At 47.3% G+C, this 27,412-nt stretch overlaps 1 protein-coding gene across 3 annotated transcripts in view; it reads right to left on the bottom strand.

Annotated features, from left to right (window-relative positions):
• The window catches only part of USP9X (ubiquitin specific peptidase 9 X-linked), a 137,966-nt gene extending 111,240 nt beyond the window's left edge, over nt 1-26,726 (bottom strand). For 2 of the 3 annotated variants that reach the window (XM_038760060.1, XM_038760061.1), the window contains exon 1: nt 26,697-26,725. The gene's annotated coding sequence lies outside the window, so the exon portion shown is untranslated. Of the gene's footprint in view, nt 1-26,696 lie in introns of all 3 variants that reach the window. The other variant, XM_038760063.1, reaches the window with a different exon arrangement.
• Nucleotides 26,727-27,412: the final 686 nt, after the last annotated feature.

Below are 27,412 nucleotides of genomic sequence, written 5' to 3'. Positions count from 1 at the left end.
GAAAAACACACCCCTTCACTTATCTTTCTCCACAGCACTGTAGCTCAAGTAACTCTTCCTTCTCAACCACGCTCCTACTGGGATTATACTACTCTTTTACCTCACTTTCCCCCTTTAGACCTCAAATCTTAGATGTCTTCATTTTTGCTTTATTCAAAATAGTCGGAGGGCAAGGAATAATAATAATAATGATGGCATTTATTAAGCGCTATGTGCACAAGATGATCAGGTTGTCCCACAGGGGGCTCAAAGTCTTAATCCCCATTTTACAGATGAGGGAACTGAGGCACAGAGAAGTGAAGTGACTTGCCCAGAGTCACACAGCTGACAATTGGCAGAGCTGGGGTTTGAACCCATGACCTCTGACTCCAAAGCCCGGGCTCTTCCCATTGAGCCACGCTGCTTGAGGTAGTTCGAGGAAAGACATACAACATCAGTGATTCAGAGGGAAGGGAGAAGGAGGGAGAAAGAACACAGTTCTTATTTTTGATCTTTCTCCAGCATTTTGCCATACATCTTGTCTCATATCATCATCATCATCATCATCAATCGTATTTATTGAGCGCTTACTATGTGCAGAGCACTGTACTAAGCGCTTGGAAAGTACAAATTGGCGACATATAGAGACAGTCCCTACCCAACAGTGGGCTCACAGTCTAAAAGGGGGAGACAGAGAACAAAACCAAACATACTAATAAAATAAATAGAATAGATATGTACAAATAAATCAAATAAATAAATAAATAGAGTAAAAAAAATATGTACAAACATATATACATATATACAGGTGCTGTGGGGAAGGGAGGGAGGTAAGATGGGGGATGGAGAGGGGGACATATTCTTGTACTCGGCTGCCAGGAGAGGTGGGGAAGAGAAAGCATTTGATATTTGATATCCTTCTAGACTGTGAGCCCACTGTTGGGTAGGGACTGTCTCTATATGTTGCCAACTTGTACTTCCCAAGCGCTTAGTACAGTGCTCTGCACACAGTAAGCGCTCAATAAATATGATTGATTGATCGATATTCACTCAACCCTCAGCCACACAGCACTTACGTACATAATCCTACATAATTTCAGTCTCCCCCTCAAGACTGTACACACCTTGTGGGCAGGGATCGTGCCTTTCCCCACCTCTTCCCCTACTTTCCCCAACTCTTCTCCCACCAGATTAGTACAGTGCTCTGCACACAGTAAGTGCTCAATAAATACCACTGAGGAATCTGAGATAATTAGGTGAGTACCATCAGTTCTGCCATAAAGCATGTTTTGGCTAGAACTCTGTCAGGGAATTAAGAAACATTATTCCACCACCACAAGCCTATTCTAGGTACAGCACCCCGCTATGTCGGAAGAAGCAGTTATGTGCCCGAGCTTTCTTAATGCGGGTTTTTGAAAGAGCGAAATTTTCCCCACAGAAAGCGCTCAACTAAGCATTACTGGTTGATTGAACTAAGTGTTTCGAAGTGCGCTTCGCTGTTTAAAAAATCAGACCTTTTTTTGATACTAAAAAGGCCATAAAAATGGGAGCGATCCGATTCTTTTGGTAATCTGCCTATTTTAACGTAATCTCTCTCGCTGTTCCCCTGCTTACTAACTCGTTCTCAGTGAAATGAAAATTAAATTGTGAATGAAAGATACTGCAATTTCTAAAAGCATTTCCAATTTTGGGGGATGAAGTGAAGGAAAATAAGAAGTGAAGGGTAATCTTTGAAACCTGGGGAAAAAACCAAGATGAAGACAAAATGATGCCTGAATTTGCACATTTATCAAACTTCCCTGTTTATCAGACTTCCTTCCTATCTGCCTCTTCACCGCTCTAGAAAAATATTATCCATACTCTGTAATGCAAAGTTTACCCCAATCCCAAATATGAAATAGAATCAATAGCTATTTCTGAATTAGTTAGCAATTCTCAGCCAGATTACAGAGACCCTAAACTGCTGTTCGATGTAATACAAAGAATCACCCAGTAAATGAGAAATGATTAAAACTGAGGATCGAGGACAGTAAACATTAATGAAATACCCTATGGCGGTCATTTTTTTTTTTCTAAGTTCTGATATGGCCACCTGCAAGAAGGGAACATGTCTTCCAAATCTGTTATACTGAACTCTCCCAAACGCTTAGTACAGCGCTCTGCACACAGTAAGCACTCAATCAATACCAATGACTGATCTGCAGGTCCAGCAGGTGACCCACCTTTTATACTCTGATCCCCCCAGTCAGGACTGACTTCTCTGACACTTTCCCAACCATACTTCTATTTGTTTTATTTTGTTAGTATGTTTGGTTTTGTTCTCTGTCTCCCCCTTCTAGACTGTGAGCCCACTGTTGGGTAGGGACTGTCTCTATACGTTGCCAACCTGTACTTCCCAAGTGCTTAGTACAGTGCTCTGCACACAGTAAGCACTCAATAAATACAATTGATGATGATGATCCCCCCTCCTGCCTCCAGCCCTAGGGCATTACCCCAATCCAAATCCCCCTAACTCCTCTCAGCCTGGCTCACTCGCTTTCCTCCTGCAGATACTAAGTAAGTTCGTTGAGGGCAGGGAATGTGTTTATTGTTGTATTGCACTCTCCCAAGCACTTAGTACAGTGCTCTGCACACAGTAAGCACTCAATAAATACAACCATGAAAATAGGCAGGGCTGGACCCATGGGGACATCGGTCTGCCAACTCCGTCATACTGTACTCTCCCAGGCAATTAGTACAGTGCTCTGCACACATCAAGAGCTCCATAAATGCCTGTGACAATGATCGGCATGTAACCACAGCCCTGGTGTCAACTGCTTTTAGGGAAACTATTTTAACTCATTTGCAAAGTTGAACTGAACACCTCTTAACGTTAGTATACGGTGAGTATGACTGATTAGCTTTGAAACTCCTCTTGGTTTTTCCTTTACCACCATTTTAGAGCAGCAATATTCACATTAAATATACCAGGCACCAGGAAAACTTGCTCTTTTACAGAAGGCGGTGCAATCTTGTACCGATAAGGAGCTGCCCCGTGATTCTGGTGCGTGGTCTTCTCTACTTGGACTCTAGGTATTGCTCTGCTGCCTCCAAAACAACAGATGGGTACGAAGACATGGCAAGGAAGTGGAAAAGTCTGAAATCTTTTCTTTCACTCACCCAAGTGCGCTGAGATAAGGACTCAAAGTGGAAACACTAGTGCAGTTGTTACAAGAAGGTTTATTCTTGATCAGAGATGATCTCTCCAAGTGGTAGGTATGTACTGAGCAATGCAAGGCTTGCCCCACCCATATATATAGTCCCCAAACAAATTTTTCAACTGGGAAAAAAAAAATTATCTCAAAAACCCACTTCCTTGTGGAGACACGGCTATCAGATACACCATAAGATCATTAGTACCATTAAAAAGGAAAAACTCTTCAAAACCAAGCCAGCACTGACTTGTGAAAGATAGTGCCTCATTCTGTGGGTTGGAACTAATCAAAATTTTTCAAAAACTACTGGGGGAAAAAATGGAAATACTCTCAAACTTCAAGTCTGAATAAAAAAGAAAACAGGATTTCCAAGAGAAGCACAGTGGCTTACTGGAAAGAACACGGGCTTGGGAGTCAGAGGACATGGGTTCTTATTCCGGCTCTGCCACTTGCCTGCTGTGTGACCTTGGACAAGCCACTGAACTTCTCTGTGCCTCAGTTATGTCATCTGTAAAATGGGGATTAAGACTGTGAGCCCCACATGGGACAATATGATAACCTTGTATCTACTCCAGTGTTTAGAACACTGCTTGGCACATAGTAAGCACTTAAATACCATAATTATTATTATTAATGAGTCATTCTATAATCAAAGACCTCATACACAAAAGACCAGGTAAGATACAAGAAAAATGTTCCTTTAGCCCTGAGAAAGAAGCACACTCACTGATTCTATCTTGACAAAAAGCCCCCATGGTATAGCTTCACAATGTGTCAAGTCTGGCCCAGTAAATGGTTTTTCTCTTCATTTGCCTACTTGCACTCACAGTAAAAAATTAAAACCCACCCATCAGGAAAAATAACTAATCTGGGAATGACTCTCCTCGTTACTAAAATTTGTCTTTTGGTGAAAGAAGGATCTTAGCTATCAACTTTGGAATATGATAAAAGCAAAATCTTCCACTTTGGCCATTTTAAAAAATATAGTCCTTGTACGATTTTTTCAGTCAAGAACTGCATGCTGTTCATAAGACAATCTTTAATGCTCACAGTATTGAAGGTCTTAGATGTTCAGTAGGGTATTTTGCAAAAGAGAAAACTAAAACTTAACATAAGCCTGAAATTACATTTTCTAATTCCAATCCAACATTCATACTGGTTTGGCTGCTGGAATTTAATTTTCATGCTAAGTTAATGTCCTTGCATCAAAACATGTATAGAAAAAAAAAAATTAGGTGAGCTTTTCAAGACTAGTTTTTTTCCGGTGGAAAATATTTCCCTATCAAGTCCAAAGCTTCTTCTGAAACTCTAAAAACCGTTTTCTCCAACAACTTCATTTTCCACAATACTTCTCAATGCCAAACTAATTCTGAACACCGAATCTGGAAATACTAGTAATGTCTGTTAAAAAATACCCTTCGTTAGTTCATAAGGTACTAAACGGGTAGAGAAATCGGGGCGTTCAATGTGTTCTCATTCGGAGGCTGGGAAAACGATCGAGTTGTCAATCGGAGCTTTCCCTTCCACTAAGCTGCTACCCTGTCCCCTCAGTTGGCCGTCTTAACCCAAATAATCCGTGGAAACCCAAATCAGTGCACATGGGACATTTATTAAATGCTGTTTTGCACAAAACACTAAGCACTGGGGAGAGGCTCGAGGCTACTGATTTCAACGGGAATCTGGCCTGCAGAGGGGTCTTGTGGCCTAAACGACAAGGAGAGAACAACAGAGTAAGTTCAGCAGGAACGAGAAGGGAGCAGGCAGTACCTTTCTGCGAAGAACTGTCCTCAGGGCTCCTCACCACTTCTGATGGGGCCCAAGTTAGATCCAAACTGCCACAACGGTCCCAACATTCTCATTTGGGAAGGAGGCCCCTGCTGCCCCATATTCTGGCGAGGGTGGGCCTTCTCTCCAGTTGGGATGAGCAGGAAGGCCGCCGCTCCTGCTATCGGATAGTCCCGGTGTGGATCCTGGAGCCCGAACGCTGCCAGGGGCTTCCAAGGGACGGGTCTCCGCCCCGGCGACGGTGGCTAGGGAGGGAGACGGCCACGACAGGAGTCAGGTAGCCCCACGACCACAGGCTCATTGACTACGGTAAATTGCACTTTGTCTACAGAGGGAGAATAACCTACTAGCAAGGCTCCAGTTTGGACAGATCCACTAACATTTTGGGGGTGCCCACGTGGTGGTGAAGATGGTACAGAGGTTATTTTCTTCTTTTTTTTTAAATTCTCTCCGAGGTTAACGAGTGAGGGTGTCTGATGATACAGGGTAGGGGTAGTGGGGATAAGGTCGGGGTTCACCCAAAAACTGGGGCTGCCTAATACAGTGCTTTGCACACAGTAAATGCTCAGTAAATATGATTAAATGAATGTTTCCTTTCCAACATAAAGGCAGCCAAGCCTCTCTTTTCCACTCTTAGAATTCTGAGGCAGTATTGCTTTCCATCTAGAACTGGTTGCACCCAGTGGGACAGTGACCAACACATCATTGACATAGTTTCACGTAGATACTTTGGATTGACGACCCTTGGCTTGCTCTGAATTTGTCTGTAAGATATTTGTCTTGTTTTACGTGCCTACTCTCCCCCTGAATTGGAAGCCCACAACATTTGTGTGCGTACTGAAGGACTATATAGTATAAATGAATTTATATTAATGTCTGTCTCCCCATGTAGACTGCAAGCTCATTGGTGTAGGGAACGTGTTGCCCAACTGTTGTAGTTGCCTCAACTCATCATGCCCCATTTCGGCTCCATAACCAAACTACCTTCCCAAAGTGACCACAGTGACACTAAACACCATCTGCTCTACTGAACTCAACTTACTCCCCTACCCCGTCATCATTCTCGAATGGCTAACCCACAGCCCTGGATCACCTCCACAGTCCGCCGCCTCCACTCTTGGGCACGAGCCGCAGAGTGCTGCTGGCGGAAATCTAGATATCAAGCCAGTCTCATCCACTTCAAGTTTACCCTTAGGTGCTTTATTTTCTGCTGCCCTCTCCACCGTCCAGCAAAATTATTTCTCCATCCATGCCCTTTGCCCTCATCAGTTCTTCCAGATGTTTAACTCCCACCTCAAGCCTCCCCTTGCCCCTAATGACCTGGCCACCTATTTTGAGAAAATTGAAACCATCAGGTGTGATCTTCCTAAAATCTCCCCTGCTCCTCCTTCAATTCTCAACTTCAATTCCTCTCTCTCATTCAACCCACATTTCAATCGATCACTAAATCCTGTCAGTTCAACCTCTTACAACATCATTAAAATCCGTCTTTTCCTCTCCGTCCAAACTACTACCTTGTTAATCCAAGCACTTGACCTTATTCCACCTTGACTATCAGCCTCCTCAGTGACCTCCCTGCCTCCTGTCTCTCCCCACTTCAGTCCACTCTGCTGGATCATTTTCGTACAAAAACGTTCAACCCCCACTTCCCAAGAACCTCCAGAGGTTGCCCATTCACCTCCACATACAACAGAAACTCCTCACCATCAGCGTTAAAGCACTCAATCACCTTGCCCGCTCCTACCTCACCTTGCTACTCTCTTACTACAACCCAGCCCGCACACTTTCCTCTTCTCACCAGCCTACTCACTGTACTTCAATCTCACATATGTTGCCGCCAACCTCTCGCCCACGTCCCACCTCTGACCTGGAACACCAATCCTCTTCACATCTGACAATTACTCACCCCCCTTCAGAGTCTTACTGAAGGCCCATCACCTCCAAAAGGCCTTTCCTAACTAAGCCCTCTTTTCCTTTTCTTCCACTCCCTTCTGTGTCGCCCTGACTTGCTTCCTTTATCCCCCATCCCACTCCCACAGCACTTATGTATGTATCTGTAATTTATTTGCTTATATTAATGTCTGTCTCCCCTTCTAGACTGTAAGCTCATTGTGGGAAGGGTATGTGCCTCTCCCAAGCACTCAGTACAGTGCTCTGTGCATAGTAAGTGCTCAATAAATACTTACTGATTGAAGATGAGAAGCCAATAGGATCCGGGCTCCGAAAAGTAGGGTTTGTATTCTCTAGATTTGACAAAATGCCTACAACAGTCACAAGCTCAGTAAGTATTGATGGTAAAGTCGATGGCATTTATTGAACATTTACTGCAAGCAGAGCACTGTACTAAGTGTTTGGGAGGATACCACAGAGTTAGTAGACATGAACCCTACCCACGACGAGCCTGTAGCCTACTTAAATTATAGATGAGGGAAAGGGCAGGGTGGAAGGACATGTGCATAAATGCTGTGGAGCTGACAGTGCAGTGAGCAAAGGCGACGTTGCAGAAGGGAGAACCAAGAGGGTGGGGAAATGAAGTATTAGTCAGGGAAGGCCTCGGTGCCGATATCATTTCAGCAGGGTTTTCAAGATGGGGAGAGCGGTGGTCTGTTAGATATGACGGGTGAGGGAGTTTCAAGCCAGAGAGAGGACTGGGCAAGGGTTCAGCGGTGAGACAAATCAAGACAAAACAAAGCTAGGCCCCAAAGAAGTCCAGAGCATATGGATGGACTTTAAGGAATGTCCTCCTCATGTGGGAGGAGGGAATGTGCCTACCAATCAATCATTTACTGAGTGCAGAGCACTGCACTAAACTCTTGGGAGAGTACAATAAAACAGATTTGGTAGGCACTTCCCCTGCCCACAGACACCTTCCAATCTGGGGGGGGGGGAGGTCGGGGGGGAGATTGTTGTATTGCATTATACTCTGTTGCATTACACTCTCCCAAGCACTCACTAAATACCATTGATTGACTGAATAAGAAACCAAGTCCACTAATCCAAGAGGTTGAATAGGCATCTGAAGCTTTAAAAAACATGAAAAATAAGCACCTCTTACATACTTTGATGCCCACGCCAGCCTAACAGAACCTAGATACTTATCCTTATATTGCACTATTTCTCCCATCTGTTATTTTACTGACTCCCCTTGTAGACTGTACATTCCTTGTGGGCAGAGATCATTTGCGTCTACCAACTCTACTGTAATGTACTTTTCCAAGCGTTTAGTACCGTGCTCGACACACAGTATGCATCCAAATCAACCAATCAATCAATTGTATTTACTGAGCGCTTACTGTGTGCACAGCACTGTACTGAGCGCTTGGGAAGCACAAGTTGGCAACATATAGAGACAGTCCCTACCCAACAGTGGGCTCACAGTCTAGAAGGGGGAGACAGAGAACAAAACCAAACATATTAACAAAATAAAATAAATAGAATAGATATGTACAAGTCAAATAAATAGAGTAATAAATATGTACAAACATATATACATATATACAGGTGCTGTGGGGAAGGGAAGGAGGTAAGACGGGAGGATGGAGAGGGGGGCGAGGGGGAGAGGAAGGACGGGGCTCAGACTGGAAAGGCCTCCTGGAGGAGGTGAGCTCTAAGTAGGGCCTTGAAGGGAGGAAGAGAGCTAGCTTGGCGGATGGGCAGAGGGAGGGCATTCCAGGCCAGGGGGATGACATGGGCTGGGGGTCGACGGCGGGACAGGCGAGAACGAGGCACGGTGAGGAGATTAGCAGCGGAGGAGCGGAGGGTGCGGGCTGGGCTGTAGAAGGAGAGAAGGGAGGTGAGGTAGGAGGGGGCAAGGTGATGGAGAGCCTTGAAGCCCAGGGTGAGGAGTTTCTGCCTGATGCGCAGATTGATTGGTAGCCACTGGAGATTTTTGAGGAGGGGAGTAACATGCCCAGAGCGTTTCTGGACAAAGACAACCCGGGCAGCGGCATGAAGTATGGATTGAAGTGGGGAGAGACACGAGGATGGGAGATCAGAGAGAAGGCTGATGCAGTAGTCCAGACGGGATAGGATGAGAGCTTGAACAAGCAGGGTAGCGGTTTGGATGGAGAGGAAAGGGCGGATCTTGGCAATGTTGCGGAGCTGAGACCGGCAGGTTTTGGTGACGGCTTGGATGTGAAGGGTGAATGAGAGAGCGGAGTCGAGGATGACACCAAGTTTGTGGGCTTGTGAGACGGGAAGGATGGTAGTGCCGTCAACAGTGATGGGAAAGTAAGGGAGAGGGCAGGGTTTGGGAGGGAAGGCAAGGAATTCAGTCTTGGACATGTTGAGTTTTAGGTGGCGGGCAGACATCCAGATGGAGATGTCCTGAAGGCAGGAGGAGATGCGAGCCTGGAGGGCGGGGGAGAGAGCAGGGCCAGAGATGTAGATTTGGGTGTCATCAGCGTAGAGATGATAGTTGAAGCCGTGGGAGCGAATGAGGTCATCAAGGGAGACAGTGTAGATCGAGAACAGAAGGGGACCAAGAACTGAACCTTGGGGAACCCCCACAGTAAGGGGATGGGAGGGGGAGGAGGAGCCCGCAAAAGAGACTGAGAATGAATGACCAGAGAGATAAGAGGAGAACCAGGAGAGGACGGAGTCTGTGAAGCCAAGGTTGGATAGCGTGTTGAGGAGAAGGGGGTGGTCCACAGTGTCGAAGGCAGCTGAGAGGTAGAGGAGGATTAGGATAGAGTAGGAGCCGTTGGATTTGGCAAGCAGGAGGTCATTGGTGCCCTTTGAGAGGGCAGTTTCTGTGGAATGTAGGGAACGGAAGCCAGACTGGAGGGGGTCGAGGAGAGAGTTGGTGTTGAGGAATTCGAGGCAGCGCGTGTAGACAACTCGTTCGAGGAGTTTCGAAAGGAATGGTAGGAGGGATATGGGGCGATAACTAGAAGGTGAGGTGGGGTCAAGAGAGGGTTTTTTAGGATGGGAGAGACATGGGCATGTTTGAAGGCAGAGGGGAAGGAACCAGTGGAGAGTGAGTGGTTAAAGATAGAAGTTAAGGAGGGGAGAAGGGATGGAGCGAGAGATTTCATGAGATGAGAAGGAATGGAGTCAGAAGCACAAGTGGCCGGAGTAGCACTTGAGAGGAGTGAGGAGAGCTCCTCTGAGGATACTGCTGGGAAGGATGGGAGAGTAGCAGAGAGTCAAATACCATCAAATGATTGGAAGCTTGGTCAAATTTCTCAAGACGAATTCAAAGATAGCGTTAGCTTGGAGGAATAAAATTAGGACAGTGAATATGAGAGCAAAAATTCAAATTACTGGCAGCACTCAACTTATAACCTTTTGAGTTGAATGCAATGGCACGGAGTTTCTAACTTGACACCATTTCAGCATTATGGCACCTACTCTATTTATTGCCTAAAGGACAGTACTTCATCGGAGGTTAAAACAGGGGCATCAACCTTTCTTGGTGACTTTGCCTGGTGACCAAGTAACCCAGCCCGCTCCCCATTCCCCAAACTCTCTGTTCCCTCTCATTTCCCTAAATTGTTTCCCCACAATGCTTGTGCACCCCACCACAAATCCCCAAACCAGTCAATAAATGGTATTTATGGTGTTAAACACTTACTATGTGTCAGGCATTGTACTAAGCGCTGGGGTGGATACAAGATCATCAGATTGGACACAGTCCATGCCCCACAAAAGGCTCACAATCTTAGCCCCCATTTATTGAGCTATTACTGCGTGCAGAGCACCGTACCAAACACTCGGGTGAGTACAATACAACGTCAGTAGACATGTCCCCTGCCGACAAGACTGTGAACCCCGCATGGGACAGGGACTGTGTCCAACTCGATTTGCTTGTATCCACCCCAGCACTTAGTACAGTGCCTGGCACATAGTAAGCACTTAACAAATACCATCATTATTATTAAGGCGCTTACAGCAGCCATCCCTTCATCATCTCCTCCAGCAAGCCTTCCCTGACTAGGCCTCTCCTTTCCTCTTCTCCCACTCCCTTGGGCAACACCCTGACTTATCTCCCTTTGTTCTTCCCCTCTCCCAGCCCCACAGCACTTATGCACATATCTGTCATTTACTTATATTAACGTCTGTCTCCCCGTCTAGACCGTAAACTCACTGTGGATAGGGAATGTATCTGTTTATTGTTACATTACGCTCTCCCAAGCATTTAGTACAGTGCTCTACACAGAGTAAGCACTCGATAAATACGACTCAATGAACGAATCACCGCAATTTCCCTGTTGCCCTCTTCTTCCTGGAACAGCTCGAAAGTGTGGGGCCAGCCCCTTCCCTAACTTCAGCTCCTCATACCCAAGGTCTGCCAAAGCTGTGGGAGCAGGCCCGGCCAGACCGGCCGAGGCAGGGGGGGTAGCCTAGGACGGGACCACCATTGCTCTCCCCTCCTTGTAGCCTCAGGACTGCCACACCCACAGGGTCTGGACCAAGCCAAAGAAGGTCGAGACGGTGGGATGGCCTCCTTCGGGGCTGGTCCAGGCCGCTCCCCATAACTATGATGGTCCAGGGGATGGTTGCAGTCACGCAACAGGCTGGCCCGGCCCAACTGCGGCAACTGGCAAGTGAGAAGCAGTGTGACCTAGTGGAAATAGGCTGGGACTGGGGGTCAGAAGGACCTGGGTACTAATCACTGGCTCCGCTACCTGTCTGCTGAGTGACCTCAGGGAAATCACATCTCTGAACCTCGGTTACCTCATCTGTAAAATAGGGATTAAGACTGTGAGCCCCATGTGGGACAGAAACTGTGTCTACCTTGTATCTACCCCAGGGCTTACTATGTGCCTGGCACATGGTAACTGCTTAATACCATTTTTAAAAAGTGGAAAAGACAAAACCACAAAAATCAGCAGAGTGGGGGACCAATGAAGCCACCATTTTAAAATGATGGAGAGTGGGGGAAAGACAGAGGGAGTGAGGAGAACACCTAAGGAGGAAGATTGGAAGTGGGGATTTTCTAATCTTCTTCTTCTCCCCCTTCTCATCAACAAACTATCCAACCTTGGCTTCGCAGACTCTGTCCTCTCCTGGTTCTCCTCTTATCTCTCCGGCCGTTCATTCTCAGTCTCTTTTGCGGGCTCCTCCTCCCCCTCCCATCCCCTTACTGTAGGGGTTCCTCAAGGGTCAGTTCTTGGTCCCCTTCTGTTCTCTATCTACACTCACTCCTTGATGAACTCATTCACTCCCACGGCTTCAACTATCATCTCTACAGTGATGACACCCAAATCAACATCTCTGCTCCCTCTCCCTCCCTTCAGGCTCGTGTCTCCTCCTGCCTTCAAGACACCTCCACCTGGTTGTCTGCCCGCCATCTAAGACTCAGTATGTCCAAGACTGAACTCCTTATCTTCCCTCCCAAACCCTGTCCTCTTCCTGACTTTCCCGTCAATGTTGACGGCACTACCATCCTTCCCGTTTCACAAGCCCACAACCTTGGTGTCATCCTCGACTCGGCTCTCTCGTTCACCCCTCACATCCAATCCGTCACCAAAACCTGCCGGTCTCACCTCTGCAACGTTGCCAAGATCTGCCCTTTCCTCTCCATCCAAATCGCTGCCCTGCTGGTTCAATCTCTCATCCTATCCTGACTGGATTACTGCATCAGCCTCCTCTCTGATCTCCTATCCTCCTGTCTCTCCCCACTTCAATCTACGCTTCACGCTGCTGTCCGGATCATCTTTGTGCAGAAACGCTCTGGAAATCTTACTCCCCTCCTCAAAAATCTCCAGTGGCTACCAATCAATCTGCGCATCAGGCAGAAACTCCTCACCCTCGGCTTCAAGGCTGTCCATCACCTTGCCCCCTCCTACCTCACCTCCCTTCTTTCCTTCTACAGCCCAGCCCGTACCCTCCGCTCCTCTGCCGCTAACCTCCTCACTGTGCCTCATTCTCTCCTGTCCCGCCGTCGACCCCCGGCCCACGTCCTCCCCCTGGCCTGGAATGCCTTCCCTCCAAACATCCGCCAAGCTAGCTCTCTTCCTCCCTTCAAAGCCCTACTGAGAGCTCACCTCCTCCAGGAGGCCTTCCCAGACTGAGCCCCCTCCTTCCTCTTCTCCTCCTCCCCCTCCTCATCCCCCCGCCCTACCTCCTTCCCCTCCCCAAAGCACCTGTATATATGTTTGTACAGATTTATTACGCTATTTTACTTGTACATATTTACTATTTTATTTATTTTATTTTGTTAATATGTTTTGTTTTGTTATCTGTCTCCCCCTTCTAGACTGTGAGCCCGCTGTTGGGTAGGGACCGTCTCTATATGTTGCCAACTTGTACTTCCCAAGTGCTTAGTACAGTGCTCTGCACACAGTAAGCGCTCAATAAATACGACTGAATCAATGAATGAATAATCTCCAGGCAGAGCCACCACGGAGGGTTGGCCCATCGATGAAGGAAAACTGAACTGCTCTAGACCCGGACCTCTCTGACTCCAGGTAAAGACAGATCTGTAGCTATATGACTACCCATCTATAAACTGACAAATAACATAACTCTGGGTACAAGTCAGATATCAAATCTTGGCTTATAAACTCATCCTGCATTTACAACTTCGTTCTTATGCCAAAACTGATTCACAATTGCATCACTTCAACTTAAGATTCAGTGTTTAAGAACCACTTGCACCATAAGTCCGTGGACCTGGGCAAGCCATCAAAAATGAAAAATATCCTAAACTTCACCCCACACAATAAGGCACCCAAAGACAAGCCTTCTTTCCCTTTCCCGCCGCCCCCTAAGGCAGGAGTGTTGGATGGGGACAAACATGGCACTACAAGGCCCCAAAGGAAATGGCACAGCCTGGTGAAATGACCGCGCGCGTTCTAATCCCAGCTCCACCACTCGACTGCTGCGGAACCTGAAGCAAGACACTTGACATCTCTGGACCTCAGCTTCCTCATCTGTAAAACGGGGATGAGATACCTTTTCTCCCTCCCCTTTAGTGAGCCCTATGTGGTACAGGAACTATGTCCAACCTAATTATCTTGTATCTATTCCAGCGGTTAATTCAGTGTTTGGAACAGAGTACACACTTAATTTTAACAATTATTATCATCATTATCAAGAAGTCCCTTGCCATTGGCCTCAGAGAAATGGTATCGGGGCAGCCCTCATCCTCCAAACCTAATACCGCGGAGGAGCTCCACCCTTGACATAAATGTTGAGAGCAGAGGCTTATTTTCTCAGCTTGCGAAATGCTGGGGAAATCCTGGACCAGGGAGGCTTGCCCGGATTAGTAAGAAGCCCAAAGGAATGAGGACCACCTCCTCTCAGCAGTAACTGACTTAGTAAATGAAGAGAGAACACTAGTAACCCATGACATTACTGTGGTGAAGATTTTTATTTATTTTTTCTCATCTCATGAAATCTCTCGCTCCATCCCTTCTCCCCTCCTTAACTTCCATCTTCAACCGCTCACTCTTCACTGGTTCCTTCCCCTCTGCCTTCAAACATGCCCATGTCTCTCCCATCCTAAAAAAACCCTCTCTTGACCCCACCTCACCTTCTAGTTATCACCCCATATCCCTCCTACCATTCCTTTCCAAACTCCTTGAACGAGTTGTCTACACGCGCTGCCTCGAAATCCTCAACACCAACTCTCTCCTCGACCCCCTCCAGTCTGGCTTTTGTCCCTTACATTCCACAGAAACTGCCCTCTCAAAGGTCACCAATGACCTCCTTCTTGCCAAATCCAACGGCTCCTACTCTAGCCTAATCCTCCTCAACCTCTCAGCTGCCTTCGACACTGTGGACCACCCCCTTCTCCTCAACACGCTATCCGACCTTGGCTTCACAGACTCCATCCTCTCCTGGTTCTCCTCTTATCTCTCTGGTCGTTCATTCTCAGTCTCTTTTGCGGGCTCCTCCTCCCCCTCCCATCCCCTTACTGTGGGGGTTCCCCAAGGTTCAGTTCTTGGTCCCCTTCTGTTCTCGATCTACACGCACTCCCTTGGTGACCTCATTCGCTCCCACGGCTTCAACTATCATCTCTACGCTGAGGACACCCAGATCTACATCTCTGCCCCTGCTCTCTCCCCCTCCCTCCAGGCTCGCATCTCCTCCTGCCTTCAGGACATCTCCATCTGGATGTCTGCCCGCCACCTAAAACTCAACATGTCCAAGACTGAACTCCTTGTCTTCCCTCCCAAACCCTGCCCTCTCCCTGACTTTCCCATCACTGTTGACGGCACTACCATCCTTCCCGTCTCACAAGCCCGCAATCTTGGTGTCATCCTCGACTCCGCTCTCATTCACCCCTCACATCCAAGCCGTCACCAAAACCTGCCGGTCTCAGCTCCGCAACATTGCCAAGATCCACCCTTTCCTCTCCATCCATACCGCTACCCTGCTTGTTCAAGCTCTCATCCTATCCCGTCTGGACTACTGCATCAGCCTTCTCTCTGATCTCCCATCCTCGTGTCTCTCCCCACTTCAATCCATACTTCATGCCGCTGTCCGGATTGTCTTTTTCCATAAACGCTCTGGGCATGTTTCTCCCCTCCTCAAAAATCTCCAGTGGCTACCAATCAATCTGCACATCAGGCAGAAACTCCTCACCCTGGGCTTCAAGGCTGTCCATCACCTCGCCCCCTCCTACCTCACCTCCCTTCTCTCCTTCTCCAGCCCAGCCCGCACCCTCCGCTCCTCTGCCGCTAATCTCCTCACCGTGCCTCGTTCTCGCCTGGCCCGCCGTCGACCCCAAGCCCACATCATCCCCCTGGCCTGGAATGCCCTCCCTCCGCACCTCCGCCAAGCTAGCTCTCTTCCTCCCTTCAAGGCCCTACTGAGAGCTCACCTCCTCCAGGAGGCCTTCCCAGACTGAGCCCCCTCCTTCCTCTCTCCCTCGCCCCCACCTCCATCCCCCCGTCTTACCTCCTTCCCTTCCCCACAGCACCTGTATATATGTATATATGTTTGTACATATTTATTACTCTATTTATTTATTTTACTTGTACATATCTATTCTATTGATTTTATTTTGTTAATATGTTTGGTTTTGTTCTCTGTCTCCCCCTTCTAGACTGTGAGCCCACTGTTGGGTAGGGACTGTCTCTATATGTTGCCAACTTGTACTTCCCAAGCGCTTAGTACAGTGCTCTGCACACAGTAAGCGCTCAATAAATATGATTGATTGATTGATTGTTTGAAAGGAAAGCCCATTACACCAGTCCAGGGTGGGGAGGGGGTGCATCCCCTCTGATGGGAGGGGAAAAAATAGTATTAAAATAGTGTCGCATCCATTCAAAGACTGCATTTAGAACGGGGATTTTTAAATGAGCAAGGCTTCCTGAATACCTGAACCCTTAAAGAATTGACAGCTTCCTGCAGGACCACTGGTATCATTTTTAAGACGAAATCAAACCCGTAGAATCGTCAAGTTAGAAAGGGCCTTTAAGAGGTCACATATCCCATCTAAAACAGATGGTCGTCAAGCCTATTTTTAGAGCGCTTCATAGCACAACCCGCATTAGTTTCCTGTTTTAAATCACCCTTACGGTGAAGAAGTTCATGCCATGTCTAACCAGTCTCAGTGAAACTGAAGCCCATTTTTGTGTTCTGGTCTCTGTGGAGATAGAGGACAACTGTATACCTTGTATCTAGCCCAGTGTATAGATCAGTGTTTGGCAGATAGTAAGCGCTTAATACCATTATTATTATTTTAATTATTCTTGTAGCAATTAAGAGAATAAGTGATTGATTCTCCACTTTGGCTAAACGGACCAAGTAAATATACTTTCCAGGCACTTAGTACAGCGCTCTGCACACAGTAAGCGCCCAATCATTATGATTGAATGAACGAATGGAGACTGAAATTGAAACAGTAGTCAAAAAGGCTCTGACCTATTGCCAAGTATAACTGAAGGACTACTTCCTGGCCCTTGTATATAATATTTCTATAAATTCTCATTTTTAACGGGTTTAACTCGAACAGTAGTACACTACTCGTTCACACCACTGTAGAGCCTTCTTGAGCCACAGGCCTGCCTTACCATCCTTTATCTGTTTTTCTGTCCTTAGTGACCTGCTCTGCATTTTTTTCCAACCGACCTCATCCTGATCTTGAAAACGTTTCAAGAGTATTTACACAAAGACACACACAAAAAAACTGGGAAGGGGGAGATGCATAAGTTCTAGACGTCAACTTAACCTCAAAATCTGGAAAGAAAAGAACGGACCAAATTCCTGACGTGCAAACCCTTTGATCATTCATTACAGCCACCAAGACTCTGTATTGGGGAAGGAAAAAAAAATAAAAGTATCACGAGACAAACAGTACTTCCTTTTCGGAGTATTGTGCCTCCTACACAAGTGCCTCTTCAGCATGGCTGTTAAATCACCACGATGCCAGGTTGAAACAGTTTGGAATCGCATCAATCCTGGAGTGGGGGGACAAATGTTTGGTGATTCTTCTTACAGGTTTGACCGAAATTTTTCTTTTGCAACAGCTTGGATAAAGGGACACAGAGCAAACTAAATTATTGAATCAGCCTACACTGGGAGAAGGGGCAGGGAGGCAGAACAAGACCCAACTCCTTTACATGGAAACTTCAGGTCCCATAAGCAAAAGGAGGAAGGTGTGTGCAAGGTGCCCTGGGGAAGACACAAAGAAAGTTCACTTTATTTTTTGCTCGTCCCGTTTTCTCTCACCCCAAAAAACTGAGGGCCTTTGATGGTGTCATTAAAAGGCTCCTCCGGGAGTACCCACAGACTTCCCCCACTAGACTGGAAGCTCGCTTTGGGCAGGGAATGTGTCTATCTATTGTTATACTGCACTCTCCCAAGCGTTTATACAGTGGTCTGCACCCAGTAAACGCTCAATAAATACGATTGACTGACTGAATGGCCACTCTGGCCCCCTTGAAGCGAGCCTTTTCAAGTAAAGGCTTAGAATTTAAACCACTTGGACAAATGGAAAGCATCCTAATCAAGCTAAAGTTCAACGGGGGGAAAAAAATCTGGTGAAACCGCCTTCACACATTCAAAATGGAGATTCATTCATTCACTCAATCGTATTTATTGACCGCTTACTGTGTGCAGAGCACTAGACTAAGCGCTTGGGAAGTACAAGTCAGCAACATATAGAGATGGTCCCTACCCAACAACGGGCTCACAGTCTAGAAGGGGGAGACATACAACAAAACATGTAGACAGGTGTCAAAACTGTCAGAATAAATAGAATTATAGCTATAGGCACATCATTAATAAAATAAATAGAATAATAAATATGTACAAGTAAAACAGAGTAATAAATCTGTACAAATATATACAAGTGCTGTGGGGGAGGGGAAGGAGGTAGGGCGGGGGGCGATGGGGACGAGAGGAAAAAGGGGGCTCAGTCTGGGAAGGCCTCCTGGAGGTGGTGATAATTGGAGGAGTCATGTGAACTCAAATCAGCAAATAAACCTGGTATTTCAATAGCCAATATCAGATTGGGACAAGAACTATATATGATTCTTCCCCACCGGTTAGAGTTGGCACTCGAGATAACACTCGTGATAATCTGTTAGAAGATTCTGTCCCATTGGAAGATTCCTATTTGGAAAGAAATGGAGAATCTTTGCTGGCCAGGAATAGGGAGGAGTAAAACCAGCAACTCGAAACAAGAATTAGACATCTAGATCAGAGAACATCTGAATAGAGATTACAGGCATTGGGACTACCATTCCTGGAGAAGAGAAGGCCAAAGGGTAATTTATCTGTCAATAGAGATGAAGGAATATAAAGGCAAAGTTATCATTCATCTCCACTGACAACAGCATATACATGGCCTGAAACTATAATGAGGCTCAACTGGGCGTCTTACATAGAAGACTTGGTCAAAAGATGCTGGAATGGGCTTCCTAAGTTACGGAGCCCATGGCAATGAAGATTTTAAGCCATCTAATAGATCACCTGCTGCTCGAGATAATTTTCATTATACAAGATTACCTGGATAATGCTGAAATCCCTTCCAGTTAAGATTCTGAGATGCCATATTTTACTTCAAATTTAAGAGCAAAACTTTGGATTTTGAACTCCAAGTATCTGATATTGCCACTGCTGGAGACAGAATGAATTCTGGTGTGGCTGGACCACTCTGACCTACAAGTCTTTTGTACGTTAACATTTCATGCCCTTGAAACACTCTCATTATTACTGGGGAGATCTCACTAATATTTTTTTTAACATCACCATTTCATCCTAATTTACACAGGGAAAAATGGAAACAGAATTATCAAGCCATGGTGTCCGGTAGCATTATACTTTTTTCCTGTCAATCAATGGTATGACTTGAGCACTATACTAAGCACTTGGGAAAGTACAGCACGAACAGCGGTGGTAGACACGATACCTGTCCTCAAAGACTTTACAGTCTGGTGGGGAAGACTGTCATTAAAATAAATTATAGATGGGGGAAACAGCAAACTATAAGGATATAGACATGTGTGTAGATTGGGGCGAATATCCAACAGATCCAAGCGCATAGACGATGCAGAAGGGAGAGCAAATAGGGTGGGGAAATGAGAGATGAAGCAGGCAAGGTGACTTGGAAGATATCTGTTTGATTTTAGTAGGGCTTTGAAGACGGAGAGAGCAGTGGTCTGTCGGATATCAAGGTGGACGGAGTTCCGGGCCAGAGGGAGGATTTGGGCAAGGGTCGGTGGCGAGGTAGAAGAGATGGGGGTCCAGTGAGCAAGCTGGCACTGGAGAAGTCAAATGTGCAAACTGGGTGGTAGTGGGGTATTACTGGGGAAACTTAGAATGGGGAGAGCTGACAGCGCCTTAAAGCCGATGGTAAGCAGTTTCTAATTTAGTGCAGAGACGGATGGGTCACCATTGGAGGTGTCTGAGGAACAGGGAGGCGAAAATTGAAATTTCATAGAAAAAAATAACCTGGGCATCACAGTGAAGTGTAGACTGGAGTTAGAGGGGAAACTGATGCAATAGTCCTCTCCTTTGAGGTATTCGTGGGGTTTCTTGGTACCTGAGCACCTTTCTCTAGGATATGTTGCCTCTACCCCAGAGCTTACTATGCTTCACACATAGTAGGCACTTAAACTGTTAAGTTTGATCACTTAAATACTAGATATATGACCCTTGAGTCCTTCATCTACGCCAGATGACCTCCCTCCCCTCTTTCAAAGCCTTATTAAAATCACATCTCCTCCAAGAGGTCTTCCCAGACTAAGCCCTCATTTCCCTTTCTCCCTTCTGTGTCACCTATGCACCTGGATCTATACCCTTTAAGCATCTGATATTCACCCCACCCTCAGTCCCACAGCATTTATGTACATATCAGTGATTTATTTTAAAGTTTGTCTCCCACCTACACTGGTAAGCTCCTTGAGGGCAGGGAACTTGTCTACCAAGTTTGTTGTACCGTGCTCTCCCAAGCACTTAGTACAGTGCTCTGGACAGAGTAAGCACTGAATAAGTATCGTGGACCGTCTGATCACAATTATTATGACAAACAACACTGCTTCCACCTTGTCTCGGCGGTACCCCCCTTTTATTCTACTCCATTTTGGACCACCTTCCATGTTTGCTACATTGAAAAAACAAAATATGGAAATTGCAGATCGTGTGCTGATCGATAACATTATAACCAATTACTTAGCTCTTCCTCTGTGCACCAGTTCACTCCACCTACTCTTTTGTCGCTCTTCACATAACTACAAAGACAACGATTTTAATCCAACTGAAGGAGCGTTTAAAGATTAAAGCTCACGTTTCAGAACTCCCTGCCCTACAGCATATATTCTCCAAAATAAAAAAGTTTCCCATTTATGAAGTAGAACACGAAAGACAAATAGGGGCCACTGAAAGGACTGTTCGAGTTTTAATACTGCAGGCTTAACTTCTACTAATCTGCATTTCCCAAAGAGATCACCTACAAACTTTGTATGACACTAAGAGCCTTCACAAGGTACCCAATCTCACCAAATTTTGGTTAGTAACCACAGACTCTACAACTTGATGGATTTGGAACAAGCACTTATTTGCACAGTTTGTAACTTTATTCATTCTGTAAGAGAGACCCTCTTACAGGTATTAACTGCACAGAAAAAAAGTCGAAATTAAGCTAGGTTTTGAAACATGGAATACAACTAGTTCTGCCACAGTGCGTGTTTTCGCGCTGTGTTTCGGCTGGAGGATTGTTCAGGAGTCAGGGATGGGTCACCCGATGACAGAAGCCTATTGGGATATGGGACTCAGGCCAGGGGGAACGTCTGTGCGAGGGGCACAGGGAATGAGATAACGACAGTTTTCCTTAATGCGGGGTTTGGTGATGGCATGACCCTTGTTTTTCTTTTTTTTTTTTTTTTTTTGTTTTGGAGAACTGGTTGTAACCAAGACCAAACTTTCGTAGAAGCCTAGGCTTCAAGGCTCTCCATCACCTCGCCCCCCACCTCACCTCCTCCTTCTCTTCTTCTACAGCCCGGCCTGCACCCTCCGCTCCTCTGCCACCGCTAACCTACTCACTGTACCTCGTTCTCGCCTGTCCCGCCGTCAACCCCCAACCCACGTCCTTCCCCTGGCCTGGAATTCCCTCCCTCCACACATCCGCCAAACTAGCTCTCTTCCTCCCTTCAAAGCCCTACTGGGAGCTCACCTCCTCCAGGAGGCCTTCCCAGACTGAGCCCCCTTTTTCCTCTCCTCCTCCCAATCCCACCCCACCCTACCTCCTTCTCCTCCCCATGACACTTGCATATATTTGTACAGATTCATTACTCTAGTTTACTTGTACATATTTTCACTTTACTTATTTTGTTAATGATGTGTATATAGCTTTAATTTTATTTGTTCTGACGGTTTTGACACCTGTCTACATGTTTTGTTGTCTGTCTCCCCCTTCTAGACTGGAGTCCGTTGTTGGGGAGGAAACGTCTCTATATGTTGCTGACTTGTACTTCCCAAGCGCTTAGTCCAGTGTTCTACACACAGTAAGCGCTCAATAAATACGATTGAATGAATGAATAAAATGGACTCTGTAAGCTGACAGAGATCTATATGTAACTCAATTTAACAATGATAGCCACGGTTTTCGCATCTGAGAGCCTTGGTGTGCACTTTAGAAACCTAAAATCCTGCCGCTTCTCCCGCAATTACAGTCCCATCCTGGGTGGAAGTTTTCTCCCCGACTCCCTCTCCCTTCTGCATCGTCTAAGCATTTGGACCTGTGACCTTTGGGCATTTGGTATTCACCCCATCCTCAACCCCAGAGCACTGATGGTCAAATCTTTAAATGATCTACTATAAATTGTACATATTAATGCTCATCTCCCCCTCTAGACTGTAAGCTCATTATAGGCAGGGAATGGGTCTTTACTTTACCCTACTGTCCTCTCCCAATCGCTTAGTACAGCGCTCTGCATTTAGGAAGCGCTCAATGAGTACGATTAATTGATATAGTCACCCTTGTCTTTGAGATTTCCATTCACCAATGCTTTCACTCCCCCTTTATTCTTAGATTGTGAGTCCTTGGGGGCCAGATACCGTATTTATATTTAGGCAGTGTATTTCTTTCCCTCTGCTTATTACAGTGCTTTGCACTTTGCTCTGGACTTAATAATTACCATTACTAATACTCTAGTCCAGTACTAATGCCTCAAAATATACTACAGTAGTATTAATGTTGGCTTGTATGAAATAATTAAAAGCCTTTCCTAATAATCTTGAAGGGTAGAAGCTCCAACTTCACTAGCTCGGCTAGCATCTACATTAAGTTAATTTCCTATTGTGGAAGAACTAATAACACTTAATGTCAACTTAAAAATCTTACTCTAACAGCTTCCATAAGGTCAAGCTATTTGGGTCTAATGCCACCCTTGAGTTTACCTTCCACTTGTTCAATTTCATCAACCTAGTCTATCTTCTATAGCAAATCCACCAAAATTCATTTATATTGAGGACAAAGATATAGTACAGTCCAGATGGCTGTAAAAACATACGGATTCCATCAACTATATGATGAAAATTCTAAACTCAACAATGACTGCGGCCTTTGTTAAACACTTTGTGCCAAGCACTGTACTAGGTGCTGAGGCAGATACAGGACACAGTCCCTATCCCCTAGAGGTCTTACAGTCTGGATCCCCATTCTGCAGTTGAGGAAACTGAGGCCCAGAGAAGTTAAGTGACTTGCCCAAGGTCACACAGCACACCACTGGCGGAGCTGGGATTAGAACCCAAGTCTTCTGATTCCCAGGCCCGGGCTCTTTCCACTAGGACATGTTGCTCCTACCACATTAGGGCCCGTGTTCAAAAGAAGTCCCACACAATTTATGGATAAATGACACTGCTTTTTAAGGCTAACCTTCCACATAATACTACTGAATAGTGACACGTGGTGCTTGTAAAATATCCTTCAGGTTAAAAAAAATCAAGTCTGGAGAATTATAAGGCAAGCATGAGGAGAGGCTGCAGATAGGTTTGTTTCGGTGTTTTGTTTTTTTAAATGAGTAAGAAAAAAAATCAACCATTTATTTTCAAATTATAATTAATTTTCTCTACCTTAACCCAAAGTTTTAGATATGACAGCCACTATTTCCCACCCCCCCCCCCCAAAAAAAAAGTCACATCTCTGGCCATTCCTAACATCTTAAAGTAATAATCCAACAAAATATTAAAGACCCCATGGATTCTAAGGAATGGTTTTCAACAACAGCGTGGGGAAGCACTTTAGGCCTGGGAGTCAGTGGATCTGGGTTCTAATCCCAGATCCACTTGTCTGCTGTGTGACCTAGAGCAAGTCACCAGCTTTTCTGCGTCTCAGATTCCCCAACTGAAAAATGGAGAATCAGTATCCACTGTCCCTCCTATTTAGACCGTGAGCCCCATGAAGGAATAGGGACTGTCTGACCTGATAAAACTGTATCTACCCCAGCACTCAGAATAACGCAAGACATAAAGTAAGCGTTTAAATACCGTTAAAAAAAATGGTCGGAGCAGACACGTTAAAGTGATGAAAACTTATTTGTCCAATTTAAGAGCTAAGTATTTACCTACTATATAGGCGATGATTTTCAAAGACCCTTCTCTGAATTGTGTATACTGGAGAAAAGAAAGAGTTCTCTTTGAAGAGACATTCGTACAATGTGACAGCTATCCAGAAAGGCACGGAAAGGCACGGACAGGCATGACGGGGTAATGTAGGGAATCCACTACCAGAATCATCTCAAGTATCATCAATAGGCAATTCTCAAGAACTTGGGAAATTCACTACAGTGGAAAAGCCAAGTGAACATTTCATAATTACAGCCTAAGGAGTCAAGATTTCCATATATTTCAAGATCCACTGTTTGGCACCCAGCATAAAGTCTCTCCAATCGGTTTTGAAAGTAGCCCCATCAGAAACATCAAATAAATGGTGCGACTAAGGAAATAAAAGGTAACAAGATGAAAGGAGATGTTTCTAATGAAAAAGTACTGGGAGAAAGAAGAAAATGCAATTGCCTAAAGTCTGCCCCAGGGTCTGACTATAAAAGCCCCTAAAGAAGCTCATAGAGCTTAGTACAGTGCTCTGCACATAGCAAGCGCTCAATAAATACGACTGATGATGATGATGATAGATGAAGGCAGTAATGGGGGAGAAAAGGAGGATCCGCTGCGTTATAAGGTTTTGTTTTTCAACTAGTGAAAGGTTTTATGGGTCCACTCTAATGATTTACAAATTCTCGCTAGAGTTCTTCCAAGGTTTCCAGCGTTTCCGAAATGCTACCAAAAGCTTGTTCCAGCCAGGGAAGAGCTCACTCCCCTACCTGAATGGGGAGCGGACCACTTCATTTTGAAAAAGGAAGTTTCAACTATGAAAGTTCCAAGAACGAGAAAGTTAACGGATGTCCTTTTTTTCCCCCTCGGAAAAAAGTGCTGCCACTTAACCCACCCACAGAACCCGTCAAATCAGAATTCTGGCTCAAACCAAGATGGTGCCCGTCGCATCGAGCCAGTGCACAACCCGCCAACCGTTTAAAGTTCCTGGAGGAATTGGAATCCGTAACCAGTCCTGTAACCATAATCTGCCGCGGTCATCATCATCAATCGTATTTATTGAGCGCTATGTGCAGAGCACTGTACTAAGCGCTTGGGAAGTACAAATTGGCAACACACAGAGACAGTCCCTACCCAACACTGGGCTCAAAATCTAAGAGGGGGAGACAGAGAACAAAACCAAACATACCAACAAAATAAAATAAATAAAATAGATATGTACGAGTAAAATAAATAAATAGAATAATAAATATGTACAAACATATATACATATATACAGGTGTTGTGGGGAAGGGAAGGAGGTAAGATGGGGGGGATGGAGAGGGGGACGAGGGGGAGAGGAAGGAAGGGGCTCAGTCTGGGAAGGCCTCCTGGAGGAGGTGAGCTCTCAGCAGGGCCTTGAAGGGAGGTCACTCGCATAAGTTCAACAGAAACTGAGAAGGTCCCTAAATGCGCTGGACGAGAAAAAGACTGTCTCTATATGTTGCCAACTTGAACTTTCCAAATGCTTAGTACAGTGCTCTGCACACAGTAAGCGCTCAATAAACACGATTGATTGATTGATTGCTCTGCACACAGTAAGCGCTCAATAAATACGACTGATTGAAATAACAATTCTTCCCTAAAACCGGACAGTCCCACCAAAACGACTGCCCTCCTAGTCCACGTTACGCTCTCGGCCAACTTGCAGCAGACTTGGGGGGCTTCGGGGGGGGGGGAAGGCCTCAAAGATGCCAGGGGATCTAAAGTCGGTGTTCCCTAATGTCGCCTATAACTGCCACCACATCGCTGGTAATCTTGCCCGTCCTGATGTGCCCTTTCCAGTCACTGTTCAGAACGGCCTTGGACCCTTGGACAAAAAGCCACACTCTTTTATCCCCCCGTCAATGAATCAATCAATCGTATTTATTGAGCGCTTACTATGTGCAGAGCACTGTACTAAGCGCTTGGGAAGTACAAATTGGCATCACATAGAGACAGTCCATCCCAACGGTACAAAATCGTGGAAATCCCACTGCTGCTCCTTGCCCGGCTCTCACCCTTGGTAGCAGAGCGGAGGGGTGGGATGTGGTGGTGGTGGTGAGGGGGGGGAGACACACCTTTTTTTTTTGAAGGTTTCTTTTGAAGGGTCGGTCCTGAAGGCTGTACAACAAGGGAAGCGCGCAATGAGGGGACGAGGGGCGGATTAAAGGGGAGAGGAAGGGGAGGAGGCCTTAGGCGTCCTTTTGCCGGGGCCCCGCTCCGTCAGTAATGGCGTTGGGCGTCAGGGGAAACGACAGGGGAGGCGGCCGGGGCGGGCGCGGGGGGCACCGGGCCCACATCCTCCTCCTCCTCGGCCCCAGACCGGACGGGAAGGGGAAGGGGAAGGGGAGGACGAGGGAGTCACTTTTCGACTGTTGGGTAGGGACTGTCTCTCTATGTTGCCAATCTGTACTTCCCAAGCGCTTAGTCCAGTGCTCTGCACACAGTAAGCGCTTAATAAATACGATTGGCGATGATGAGGGGGAAGGCCGGCGGGGTGGGGGGGGGGGTGTCTGTGTGTGTCAGGGAGGCGGGGGGGGGGGGGGGGGGAGAAGGGACGGAGCCGTCAGCCATTTTCCCTCACGGTCCAAAACAGAGCCGCACGCACCCGGACACCCGGACACCCACAGAGCCGCCGGGGAGGGGAGCGGGGGGCTACGGGGAGGGGGCTTCGTGGCCGCCGTCTGCCGGCCTCACACGGACGGGCACACACTGCCTGCCCCGCGGACCGCGCTGTTTCAAGGCCCGGGCGGGGCGGCTACTCACCGCACAACCCGGACGCCTTCTCCCGCGGCGGCGGCGGCGGCGGCGGCGTTGGCCCGGAGGGTGCTGCGCGGGGGGCGGCGCTGGGCCCTACGGCCGGGCCGAGCGGCGGGGCATCCCCGCCCCCGGGCGCCGGGCGAAGGGGCTGCGGCGGCGGCGGCGGCGGCGGCGGCGGCGGCGGCGGCGGCGGCGCTGGCGGGGCGGGGCGGTCCGGGCCCGAGGCTCCTGCGTCACCGGCGGCTCGGCTCGGGGTCCCCGGCGGGGGCGGGCGCCGCTGCAGCCCCTGCCCTCCGTCCGCTCGGGCGGCCCCGGGGGCTGCGAGGACCGGCGGAGGGGCGAGGCCGGGGCGACGGCTGGCGGCCCTGCTCTAGCTGCCGCTCGGTCTCCTCCTCGGCAATATGGCGGATCCGGCACACCGGAAAAAAAAAAAAAAAACAAAAAAAAACGGCCGGGCCAGTGGCGGCGATACCGGCGGCGGCGGCGGCGGCGGCGGCGGGAGCGGCGGCGGGAGCAGGGGCGGGGGCGGCGCAGACTCCCACCAGCCTCAGCGCCGCCCAGAGCCCCGTGTCACGGAGTCCCCGCCCCCGGCCCCCTCGCTGCCCCTCTCCCGGCCGACCCGGCTTCCTCCTCCTCCCTCTCCGGCCCCCCCCTCCCCAACAGGCGCGAGCGGCGTAGGCCGGGGGCTCGGGGGGCCCGCGGGGCGGTGGCGTGCTTTGTGC

This window comes from Tachyglossus aculeatus, chromosome 18 (assembly GCF_015852505.1).
Source record: "Tachyglossus aculeatus isolate mTacAcu1 chromosome 18, mTacAcu1.pri, whole genome shotgun sequence".
In the NCBI taxonomy this organism is placed as follows: domain Eukaryota; kingdom Metazoa; phylum Chordata; class Mammalia; order Monotremata; family Tachyglossidae; genus Tachyglossus; species Tachyglossus aculeatus.
This window is presented reverse-complemented; position numbering and strand designations above follow the sequence as displayed.